The following is a 13,108-nucleotide window of genomic DNA, read 5'->3' as shown; positions in this document are numbered from 1 at the left end:
CACACATTACTGTTTGAACTTTTTAAGTCACCAGTCATTTTCTGCACATTTGCACGTGTTAGCAACAGTTTAAGAGTGAATGCACTGCGTCGCTGTGAAACAAACTATAAGCCATTTTGAAAATAACCACAAAAAAAGAGCCTTTTTTGCCAGGAGACATAAGTGGGAGTTATTTGAAAAAACCATGCTAAAAGTATCAAGATAATGGTGCAGGTACAGTATTCAAGCTGCTCAGATGGGGAGCAGATAACAGATTGCAGAAATTTTGGATGCCCATTTCTTAACACTTTCTAGAAAAGCATAGACTTCAAGGAGATTTGAATTGAGATCTTCAAAATAATTAAAAGATTATATTTGTTCAGAATGTATAAGCTATTTGAGATAGAGAGGTTAGGGAAGGCCAAGGGACGCGCATGTAAGTTCTTAACACAGAATTGGGTTGGATGTCGGGAGGTTTTTCTATCTGTTGATCTTTTGGAACAAGTTGCCAGCATTCGGAAAAGTGTTGGGTGAATTCCTTACCGTGGCTACATCGCAGTGTGCAAAAGGCAGGTGGGGTATTGGTCAATGTGTCTCCAGGCCAGGGGACCTTCAGGGGATCAGAAAGGAATTTCCCAATTTTAATCCCCCTTACTTGTCCTAGGGTTTTTTCTTATGTCTTTTTTTTTTTTGCCTGTTTCAGGAGATTACTTTGCTGTTGAGAGGGGAGGAAGATGAGTGGGGACATGTTGTTAAGTTCCACCATGAATGCATGGGACAAGCTGAATGGACAACCTAGTCTTTCTCTGTCCCTCAGTTTTGCATGTTCCTAGATATCTCTTATCCTGTTCCCTTTATCTTATTCCCTGAAAGAAGTACACAAACTCCCATTGACTAACTTAACAAAACTTATCTGGCACACCAAGCCCTGTCACTGTATTATTTATTCCACATTTAGACAGGAAACTGGTGCTTGATAGCACATACAAAAGAATAAAGGGCTTGAAATCAATTGGAGGAAAATGTACAGTGATGAGGATTTTCTTAAATTGGTTCAAGAGGAGATGAGATTGATATACCATGTGTGGAAATGCTGGAACACAGTCATTAACTAGTTATCCAAATGTGAGACAGTAGTGAGAAATTGATTAAAATATTGAGTGCAATAATCTATACAGAAATAAAAGTTTTACTTACATAGATGTCTTTAAATAACTTTGGTGCCTAAGATGCTTGGTATTTGCAAAAGTTCTGAAATGTACAAGACATATTGATAATTGGCAAAAGAACCAGAGGCAAGATGAGGAGAATTTTTTTTTTTAGACAGCAAATTGTTATGAACTGGAATGCACTGCTTGAAAGGGTGGTAGAAGCAGATTCCATAGCAACTTTCAAAAGGAAATTGGGTATTTGTTGAAAGGAAAAAAATATGCAGGGCCATGGTAAAACAGCAAGGGAGTGGGAGTAGTTGCACAGCTCTTTGAAAGAGCTGGGACGAATGGCCTTGTTCAGTACTGTAAGGTTCTGTGATTCTGCATATATTCTACAGTGTTAACTTTCTACCTCCCCCCGCCCCACCACCCCCGCCTTCAATTTTTCCTCAGTGTTTCTCCCTCCCAGCTCCAGCTTCCATGAAGACAGTGGCTTACGTTGGGTACAATTTCAGAAGTAACAGAGGTTTTGTGTGCTATCCATGCAGCCTTTACTCTTGTATCCTTGGTTATCAACAGGGTGATTGACTGTGGAAATCCATTTAGCCAAGCCAATTGTGCTCTCACCCATGCACACAATTCCAGTATAACTCACTAGATGTAAATTGATGGCAGAAAACCTGACCAATTATCCCCTCTTTAATACGTGACTGTTGGAAACAATTTTAACATGTCCATAGCTGCCCTAACTGAAAGAACAGAACAAGGGGCACATTTGAGCCTTTCTTAATCTATGGTATCAATTTAGAGTAGGATTGTTGCTGCTTTGAAAATATTTTCCAAGGAGGCATGTTTATTATTTTTGCCTGCCCTACAAAATTTTTTTTTTGGTGTCTAAGATGCTTGGTATTTGTAGATTTCAGAATGTCTACATGACAGAATGATAATTGGCCAAAGAACCAGAGGCAAGATATGGGGATTTTTTTTTAGACAGCAATTTATGATCTGGAATGCACTGGCTGAAAGGGTGGTAGAAGCAGATTCAGTCGTAACTTCCAAAAGGAAATTGGGTGTATAGTTGAAAGGGAAAAATCAAACTCCTTTTGTGTTTGTTCTGAATGTTTGATTAAAGAGAGTTGGCAGTATGTAAAACTGGGAAGTTGATTTCCCCCGGGTCCTATGAATCTAAATGTGTGTGCTGCGAATAATTTGCTATCTAACAATATAGCTAAAATAAGCACATAATAAAACAAAAACAAAATAAGCATGTCCATTTGTATTCTGCTTTAGTATATCATTTATGAAGATTTCAGAGACTTGGAAGAAAACCAAGTTGAGCAGTGATTTATGACAACAGCAAAATCCAAAAGTAATTTTGTATCCTAAAGAGCATTGCCTTTTCGGTTTTGGCAATGCTGCATTTAGTAAAGGGATCGCACTGTCAAATTATACAGTCTTCATGTCAGAACACTGGTTAGATTTTGTTGTTGAACTGCCTGAACCCTGGGGAAGAGGGGAGCAGTGTGTCTAAACTTGGATAGCTAGGTGGTGAAGGATAGTATAGTGGGGCTGAATTTTACAGACCCCCCCTCCCCCCGATGTCGGGGGTCCTGGCGGGGGTGGGGGGGGGGGGGGGGGGCCAGAAAATGTCTCCGGCAGAGGTCTGCCATGGGTCTCGACGCCGGGAAGATCTGCCCCGATATTGGCGGCATCAGGTCCTCGTGGCAGCCCCTCTGCCGCTCAGCGACGGGGCACCTATTAACATATTTAAATCCATTAAAATTAATGAATTAAACAAATCTGGGCCTCCGCCTTCCATCCCACTGTGATACTGGTGCTGGTGGCTGGCACTCTTGCACCTTCAGATTCCCATCCGGGGAACTGAGATGGAACACTGGTGGGGAAGGGTGGGCAGGTAAGGTTCTCGGGACGGGGATGGGTGGGGGAGCAGGGTCAAACTAATATCATTGGTTTAGGGGATGGTAGGAAGGGTTAGAGTTTAAAGTTTATGGGGAGCCAGTGACATAGTGATAATGTCACTAGACTAGTAATCCAGAGACCAGGCTAATGCTCTGGGGACATGGGTTCGAATCCCAGCACAGCAGATGGTGAAATTTGAATTCAATTAATAAATCTTGAATTAAAATCTAATCTAATGGTGACCATGAAACCATTGTTGATTGTTGTAAAAACATGTAAAAACCCATTTGATTTACTAATGTCCTTTCAGGAAGAAAATCTGCCGTCCTTACCTGGTCTGGCCTACATATGATTCCAGACCCACAGCAATGTGGTTGACTCTTAACTGCCCTCTGAAATGGCCTAGCAAGCCACTCAGTTCAAGAGCAATTAGGGATGGGCAATAAATGCTGGCTTGCCAGTGATGCCCACATCCCACAAAAACTATTTTTTTTTAAACTTGGGTGGGAGAAGTCAGGTGGACAAGGGAACTGCTTTGAGGGGGGAAGTGAGAGGGCAATAAATTAATTGCATGGGTATTGGAGGGGTTATTGCATGTTTTTAAAATTTTTTATAACCTCTTTAAATATTTAAATTGAATGGAAGAGCTTGAAGCCCTTTAAAAATGACGTCCGTGCCTATGCAAAGGCTGCTGACGGCATTGCCTGGGACGGACAGCGCACCCCGCCACGACATCGGGGTGGACAGTCCACCCCGGCCATTTAAATGAGCTGCCATGCTGAATATCATGGCAGCTCCGCGACGTGCGGTCTGCACAGACAGACCACCATTGTTTTTGTCCGCCGCTGCTTGTGGCAGCAGAAATATAAATTCCAACCCGTGGAGATTAGTCTTTAGTCACTTACAATCTTTTATTTACAATTTGTTCTATTCCAGAAAGCCAGGTAGTGAAGGATAGAACTGGAGCCAATCTTTGCACACATTTATTAGCAGTTATTTACAGAGTTGCGCATTACAAACATTCACCTCCTAACTCAGTCCCCAGTTACCTATACACAATTAAAACACAATTAACTGTTTCCTCTCTCTCTCTCTCTCTTTAAATAAAAATTAGAGTTTTTATGTGTAAGCAAAATTTCAAAATAAATCAAATCAAAGGCCTTCCAATTCCATGCATTTCTTTTTGTAAAACAATCTGACAGTGATACCTTGCATCAACCCATTTAATTTGAGATTTTCTTTCTCTCCAGCATTTGTTTCAAGTCAGCAATGCCAATCCATAATCTTTTCTGACTTATATTTTTTGTAGTGTGTACATTATCCCACAAGGAGCGATTATCTACAAAATATTCAATAGGTACACTGTCTTGAGTATGCCGTTGTTTCAGAATCTCACTTAAAATATTTGATAAATAGAATCCCATATCCACTGCCTCCACAAGAGTCAGTGTTTCGGCACCCACAGTGCTTTTAACAACCGTTTTTTATTTTCTTAGTTTCCCAAGATAAAGGACAACATATTCCATTCTCACCCATCAGAAAAAATTATGAAACCAGCTGCATTAGAATACCCATCGGAAGATTAGCATGTGAAGCATTGCTAAAAAGGAGAGGAACTAAAGTATGCATTTATCCAGATTTTTAAAAATGTTTTATTTGCCCTTAAAACAAACATTCTCTAGGGTATTTCATAATAATACTTAACTTCTAGTCTGAGTGCACAACCATTTCAACTGACCAATCGAGCTTCGCAACTGCTCTGTTTCTTCTTTAGATATAACATCATCTTTCTGTTAAATCCTATTACAATTAATCAAAATGGGAGTAACACGTTCTTAAAAGGATTGATAATTTAAAGCTACTCCAGATTTACTTTGCTTAATATCTAAATATATCTTAATATTTAAACACTCAACAAAGCTGAATTCTTCTCTAATCTTAACACATTTCTCAAATTCTGGAGTACCACTCCATAAGAAATCATTGATATGCATTATGAAGACGCCTGAATGTTTACCATTATGATACCAATAAAACATTGCGGGATATGCTTTTATTTGAACAAAACCTATTTTCAGCAAAACAGATCTCACCAAAAAATACCACAACCTGGAAGCATCATTTAGGCCATAGATGCATTTGTTTAGTTTCCATAGTTTTCCTTCTGCATCTGCTGCCTCTTTTCAGAAACGCTTCTCTGAAAAGTGTCGCACTGCAGAAATGCGGCTTTTATGTCAATCAACCTACGCTCCCATGAATGTGTGGCTGAAAGAGATAAAAAGATTTTAAAGACTTTTACAGCTGTGGAAGAATCCACTCTTAACATCTGTATCACCCAGTTGCTTCTCAATTCCCCTAGTACTAGTCTTGCTTTAGCCTTATAAGTCACATCTGCAACCACATTTTCAGTACAAATCCACCTATGTAACAAGGCTGGTTGACCCTTATACCTGGTACCTCAGAATAAATTTTAAACTCGCTCCAACTATCTAACTCTCTCTGTTTTGCCTCTCATTAGTTTATCCTCAAGTTTATTGGCAATCACCAAAACTTCACAATCATGAGGACTTCTGCTTCTAGTTCTGAAACTTGTGTGGCCTTATTTCAGCATCTAATCTATTCAAGCTACAGCCCCTATTTCCTCTTTAATGTCTGCTGGGACTACTAGTGTGAGATCTCCCTCTTGCATTATCGAAGGCTCTTTCTCCAGTACGTGATTGTTCTCTGACATAAGAGTCTCTTCTGGAGTCAGCGCATTGCAAGGTACTGATAATTTCCTACTCTCCACTTGCTCACCCCATTCTGCCAGTCCATGGACCTCACTTCTTGGCTATTACCATGAACTTTCAGCTAATATTTAAACTTGCCAGTAATTTTTCTACCCGTCCCATTATTGTAGTATCCCTCCTTTCTTTAGGCCCCTCTGGTTAATTGACCTTTGGATGTGATAGTTCTGTCACTTGTGTCATGATCACTTCCATTACCAATATCAAGCCCTTGATCAATTGCATTCTTTTCCTCCGGACTCTCATCACAAAACATAAGCATTTGAGGTGGAAGGCGCTTTGTTTACTTCTATCAGCTGCGCAGAGTCAGAAATTTTGATATTAATTCCAATTAATCAAGAGGTAAATCTTAAGAGTTTGATTGCCATGTTTAAGTACTGTATTACCATCACGAGCTATTACCTTACCAGGGCCTTACCGTTGCCTATGACTCTTTTATTGTATACTAAATGTATACAATAATAAACTCTGTCTCAGATGATCTTATATGAAAGCTGTCACCCTGCATCCAAAGCATTCAAATGTGCAGGAAAAAATTAAACTAATTGTACTTACTTCTAGCAGAGGAGGACTATCGCACAGAGGAGAAGGCAATTTGGGATTTGACACATAGACTAACTGATATGAACTATACACTGCAACCATCTGGAGTGAATTCTTTGCATGAACTGCCCATGCCAGGGTGGTTGTCAACTTGCAGTCTGGTTGGCCAGCTAAAATTTTATGCAGCATTTCATTGAGCACCGCATAATTCCATTGCTTACAGGACTTTCAACAGTAGTATTCATGACCAAATTGTTCATATTTTCACACATATCTCTGAACTCATCATCGGCAAATCCCCCTCCATTATCTGTCAGAAACTTCGCTGGTGTCCCAAGTCTGGTCCCTATCCATTTCTCCATGATCTTTTCTATAATCACCCTTTTGTCCTTACTGTATATTATTGTAGAGAGACTAAATCTGCTTGACAGGTCTATATAATGTAGAATGCAAATATTTCAGTCTTTCCCCATATTTTTAGATCCATTACCTTGTTAAAGTCTTGTGCCCGTGGAAGGCTTGCAATAGAACATGGCAACATCCTTCAATACTTTTTAGATTTCACACTTCTCACTAATCTCTTCTATTAGCCATGTATGCTCTACATAAACTACACCAGCATCTTTTCGCAGGATTTTTAACCTTTGACAAGTATAGTAAGCAAATTGTCTATGTAACTTTAAGACAATTTGTTTTAGAATTTAGAATGGTTACAGCACAGGAGGCTATTCAGCCCATCATGTTCTTGCCAACCATCTGCAAGAGCAACTCTGCTACTCCCACTCACCCGCCCTTTCTCCATAGCCCAGCAATTTTGTTCTCTTCAGGTGCTTATCCAGTTCTTTTTTGCAAGCCACAATTGAACCTGCTTCCACCACACTCTGAGGCTGTGCATTCCAGATCCAAACCAGTCGCTGCGTAAGAGTTTTTAATTATGTCGCTGTTGCTTCTTTTGCTAATCACCTTAGATCGGTGCTCTCTGGTTCCCAAGCCTTCTGCCAACAGGATCAGTTTCTCCCTATCTACTCTGTCCAAACTCCTCATGATCTTGAACACCTCTATCAAATCTCCTCTCAACTTCCTCTTCTCTAAGAGCAAGCCCAGCTTCTCTAATCTATCAACTATTCAGTAACTCAGGTCCCTCATCCTGAGAACCATTCTCATAAGTCTTTTCCGCACCCTATCTAAAGCCTTCACATCCTTCCTAAAGTGCCTAGCCCAGAAATGGATGCAGTACTCCAGTTGAGGCTGAACCAGTGTTTTGTAAAGGTTCATTGTAACTTACTTGCTTTTGTACTTTATAGGACCCCAGCTATTCACAATATATGTTGGTGATGTAGATGAGGGAATTAAATGTAATATATCCAAGTTCGCGGATGACACGGGGCTGGGTGGGAGTGTGGGTGCATGGCACTTTCAGTATAGTGTGGATAAATGTGAGGTTATCCACTTTGGTGGCAGAAACAGAAGGATAGATTATTATCTGAACGATGGATTGGGGGGGCTGGGGGAGGAGGTGCAGCAAGACCTGGGTGTCATTATGCACCAGTCGCTGAAAGTGGGCATGCGGGTGCAGCAGCGGTTAGGAGGGAAAATGGTGTGTTGGCCTTCATAGCGAGAGGATTCGAGTACAGGAGTAAGGATGTCTTGCTGCAATTGAACGGGGCCTTGGTGAGACCACATCGGGAGTATTGTATGCAGTTTTGTTCTCCTTGTCTGAGGAAGGATGTTTTTGCTATGGAGGGAGTGCAGCGAAGGTTCACCAGACTGATTCCTGGGATAGCAGGGCTGACGTGTGGCGAGAGATTGAGTCGATCAGGCTTGTATTCGCTAGACTTTAGAAGATTGAGAGGGGATAAAGAACAAAGAACAAAGAAACTTACAGCACAGGAACAGGCCCTTCGGCCCTCCAAGCCTACGCCAATCCAAATCCTCTATCTAAACCTGTCGCCTATTTTCTAAGGGATCTCATGGAAACCTGCGGGATTCTGGCAGGACTGGACGGATTGGATGCGGGAGGGATGTTCCCAATGGCAGTGCAGTCCAGGACCGGGGGTCGCAGTCTAACTTTGGGGATGGCGGGGTGGGGGTGGGCCGTTGGGGACTGGGATGAGGGGAGATTTCTTCACCCAGAGAGTGGTGAGCCTGTGGAGTTCTCTGCCACAGAAAGCAGTTGAAGCCAAGTCATTGAGTGTATTCGGGAGAGAGTTGGATTTAGTTTTTGGGGCTGAGGGAGTCGGGGGATGCGGGGAGAGAGCGGGAGCAGGATGCTGGGTTTGGACGGTCGGCCATGGTTGTGTTGGGTGGTGGTGCAGGCTCGAGGGGCCGAATGGCCTATTCCTGCTGCTATTTTCTATGTTTCTATGTCTCTATTTATGAAGCCCAGGATCCAATATGCCTTCTTAACCACTTTCTCAACCTGTCCTGTCACGTTCAATGATTTTGCACATATACACCTAGGTATCTCTGTTCCTGCACCCTCTTTAGAATTCTGCCATTTAGATTATATTGTCTTTCCTCATTCTTCATACCCAAATGTATCACTTCACACTTCGCTGCGTTAAATTTCATCTGCCACTTGTCCCTCCATTCCACCAGCCTGTCTGTATCTTCTGGAAATCTATTTCTATCCACCTCACAGTTCATAATACTTCCAGGTTTTGTCTCATTTTCAGATTTTGAAATTATGCCCTGTATACCCAAGTCTATTAATATATATTAAGAAAAGCACCGACCCCTGGGGGATCCCCACTATATACTGTCCTCCGGTCCAAAAAATCATCATTCACCACGACTCTCTGTTTCCTGTCACTCAGCCAACTTTATATTCATGCTGCTACTGTCCGTTTTAATCCATGGGCTTCAACTTTGCTGAAAAGTTTATTATGTGGCACTTTATCAAACACTTTTTGGAAGTCCATGTTACCCTCATCAACCTTCGCTGTTACCTCGTCAAAAAACTAAATCAAGTTAGTTGAACACCTTTTAACAAATCTGCGCTGGTAATAACTTAAACCTTACGATACGATGATCACTGTTCCCTTAATATTCCCTTCCTGACACTTGATCCACTTCTCCCACCTCGTTGGTCTGGTCCGGAAACATACTGATCAATAAAATTCTCCTGAACACACTTCAGAAACTCTTTCCCCTCTCTGCTCTTTACTCTATTACTATCCCTGTCTCCCATTATCACTACTCTATAGTTTTTGCACCTTTCTGTAATTTCCTTGCAAGTTTGTTCCTCTATATCTTTTCCAATATTTGGTGGCCTATAGAATACACCCAGTAGTGTAATGGCATCTCGAATGTTTCTTAATTCTAACCAAATAGATTCTGTCTTTGAACCATCCAGAATATCCCCTCTCTCTCTCTCTCTATCCAGTACTGTAATATTCTCTTTAATCAATACTGCCACCCCACCTCCTTTCTTTCTTTCCTGAACAGTTGTATCCAGGAATATTTAGAGCAGAGTCCTGCCCTATTTTGAGCTCGGTCTCTGTTACTGTCACAACATCAGATTTCCATGTGGCTATCTGTGCCTGTAGCTCAGTAACCTTATTTACCAAGCTAGGTGTGCTTACTTACATGCACTGTAGGCCTAATTTATATCTTATTGCATTCCCTCTTAGTCTGGCCCTACCTAATTACTTAATATTTCTTATTCTCATGCTATCTATCCTTCATGCACCTTGTTTCTCCTTTCTAATGTTACATCTTGGTGCCCATCCCCCTGCCAAGTTAGTTTAAACCCTCCCCAACAGCACTAGCGGACCATCCCATGATGACATTGGTCCTGATTCTGTTTAGGTGCAACCTGTCTGGTCTGTACAGGTCCCATCTCCCCCAGAACTGGTGGTAATGTCCTAGGAATCTAAAGCTGTCCCTCCTGCATCTTCTCTAGAGCCACACATTCGTCTGCTCCATCCTCCTATTTCTGTGCTCACTTGCTCGTGGTGTCAGAAGTAATCCTGAGATTGCTACCTTTGAAGTCCTGCCTGCCAATATCTTTCCTAGCTCCCTAAACTCTGCTTGCAGGACCTCATCCCTCGTTCTGCCTACATCATGGATATCAATATGGACCACGACCTCTGGCTGTTCACCCTCCCACCTCAGAGTACTGTGCAGCAGCTCAGTTGCATCCTTGACCCTGGCACCAGGGAGGCCATATACCATCTTGGATTCATGTCTGCAGCCACTGAAGCGCCTGTCTGTTGCCCTAACTACAGAATCCCCTATTACTATTGCTTTTCCAATCTTTCTCCTCCCCTTTGTGCTGAGCCACCCGTGCTGCTGTGGAATTGACTCCGGCTGCACTCCCCAGAGGAACCATCATCCTCACTAGTTTCAGAACTCAGTACCGGTTGGAGAGCAAGATGCACTCCTGCACTACTTGCCTGCGTCCTTCTTGACTGTCCAGCGGACACCCATTCTCTGTCTGCCTGCACTCAAGCTGCGGGGTGTGCACCTCTAGAAATGTGGTATCCATGTAGCCCGCAGCTTCGTGAATGCACTGCTGTGACTCCAGCTGCTGCTCAAGCTCTGAAATCTGGAAATCAAGCTCCTCCAACTGATGACACTTCCTGTACATGTAGTTGTCCAGGACACAAGAAGCAATGTGGAGTTCCCACATGGAGCAGGATGCGCATTCCACAGGATTGATGTGCCCTGCCGTGCCTCTATTTATTATACTATCGAAACTTTAACATAAATAAACTAAAGATTTATTATAAATGACTTAAATTTTTTTTTAAAACCTCACTGGCTATTGACTAATCAGCACTTTGCCTTGTGCTGGCTGCACTTTTGTTTTTTTCCCCTCACTCCCTGATGTTCACACTCATTCCACCCTGCTGCTCCACACATGTTCTCCTTCAGGTGCGCTCTCCTTACCTTCGGGCTCTTCGAACTCACCCTCAGAGCTCCACCTGTGGACTCGCTGGGCTTGTCCCTTGGTAATCGGTTTTGACTCGCTGATTGTTATCTCCTGATGCCATTAATACTTGTCTAACATTTCTGATGAGAAAATCAGATTTGTTAAGGGATACAATAATGTTCTAACTGGGTAAACTGTTCCATGTCAAGTTTCTTTGCTGCCTTTTTCATTGAAATTTACTCAACAGCATAGTATCTCACCAGAAACTACATCAGTACTTAAAAAATGGCTTACTCCAGTTATTTTACATGGAATTACTGCTCTCTTTAGTAACCTCAGTATGTTATTAGTACTTTTTATATTTCTTGCATTATGCCAATCCCCACTACATAGTGAATCAAGATAATGGGCTGGATTTTACCAGTAGGGTGGCCCGCCATGCTCCCTGACGCCAGGAAGACCCCACCCCATTTTACCACAGCGGCGGGGTCTCAGAGCGGCCCCCCCACACCTCCCCAGCTGCTCGGCGACGACAACTTAAATATTTTAATCAATTTTAATGAATGCATAATTACTTACCTCGTCGCAACGGCTGTCCCATGCTGATATTCTGACCAGTTGCTGGAATTCTCGTGCCTTCAGGAGATCTGAGGCGGCACACTGGTGTGGAGGGGGGAGGAGTGAAGTTTTCAGGGTGGGGGAAGCAGGGAAAACTCTTGCTATTGGTTGACGGGATGATGGGAAGCGGTTGAAGGTCAAAGTTACTAAAGTTCGGGGGGAAAGGTTCGGGATCTGAAGAAAAATTTTTTTTTTGGGGAACGGGCAATTAATAAACTGATTTAGTCATTGGGGAGGGTGGGAGATGGGATTGGAGTTTTTAATATTTTAATTTTTGAAAAACTGCCTTTAAAAATTTGAATGCCTCAGAAGGGTCTGAAGCCCTTTAAAAGTGGCGCCGGATGCCGTTGCCATGGACGGTCGCGACGGCTCAGCAATGCACATCTTGCGCATGCACCGTGCCGTTTTTGAAGCTGAGATTGGCGGTGAGCTGTAAAAATGCAGCCAAATGTTTTAATCAATCTCTCCCACATACTTTTGCAGGAGTCAGTGATTAACAAATACATCATAGGACTAAAACTCCTTGTGATCGGTATACTTTGAATTCATCATTATCTTCATCCTCTTTCTCAGAATTCTCTTTGTCATGTGTAATTTCCTGGACCCTGCCTCTTCACTGTGGGCAGTTGACTGCATAATGATACATAGAATCACACCTGGAGCATCTATTAACTGTGCCTTGGGCATTCCTGGGATTCATTCGCCCATTATTTTTGTTCCAATTTTATCTTCTGCTGTAATAGCCAGATCTGCTCAAGGTGTGTTCATCCTCATTCTGCCTGTCTTTAGTTCTTCGCTGTATTTATTTATGGTATCTGGACCATTTTGAAATCTGGCTATCATTGAGTCTTCTATTCTTGGTGTCACTGCAGAATCTCTCATTTGTTCCATGAAGGCTGAAGGAAATGACTGTTACCCCAGGAATTTTCTTAAGGCAGCAGACCTCAAATCCAACAGAGTCTCCTTCTCTGGGAACCTAACACCAGTTAGAACCAGTTGCCTGGCCACATGAGACACTTAGCACAATCCAGTAATTTAAACGCTAGTACTGATCTAGGGATCCCCAAATTAAATTGCGTCAATCTTTTATACAGTCTGTTAAATGCCATGATATATTCTTCAATGGAAGTACTATCTGTTTTCCAAAATCTATCAAATTCTGACCATGCCTCATAGGCATTTAACAGGTCATCTTTCTTGTAGATTTCATTCAAGAACTCTAATAGTAGGTCCAA

The 13,108-nt window shown here is 42.2% G+C and overlaps 1 protein-coding gene across 3 annotated transcripts in view; it reads left to right on the top strand.

Moving 5' to 3' along the window:
- The window catches only part of cabcoco1 (ciliary associated calcium binding coiled-coil 1), a 106,794-nt gene that overhangs the window by 28,364 nt on the left and 65,322 nt on the right, over nt 1-13,108 (top strand). The window lies entirely within an intron of this gene.

The sequence above is a fragment of the Heterodontus francisci genome, chromosome 20 (assembly GCF_036365525.1).
Source record: "Heterodontus francisci isolate sHetFra1 chromosome 20, sHetFra1.hap1, whole genome shotgun sequence".
Lineage (NCBI taxonomy): Eukaryota > Metazoa > Chordata > Chondrichthyes > Heterodontiformes > Heterodontidae > Heterodontus > Heterodontus francisci.
This window is presented reverse-complemented; position numbering and strand designations above follow the sequence as displayed.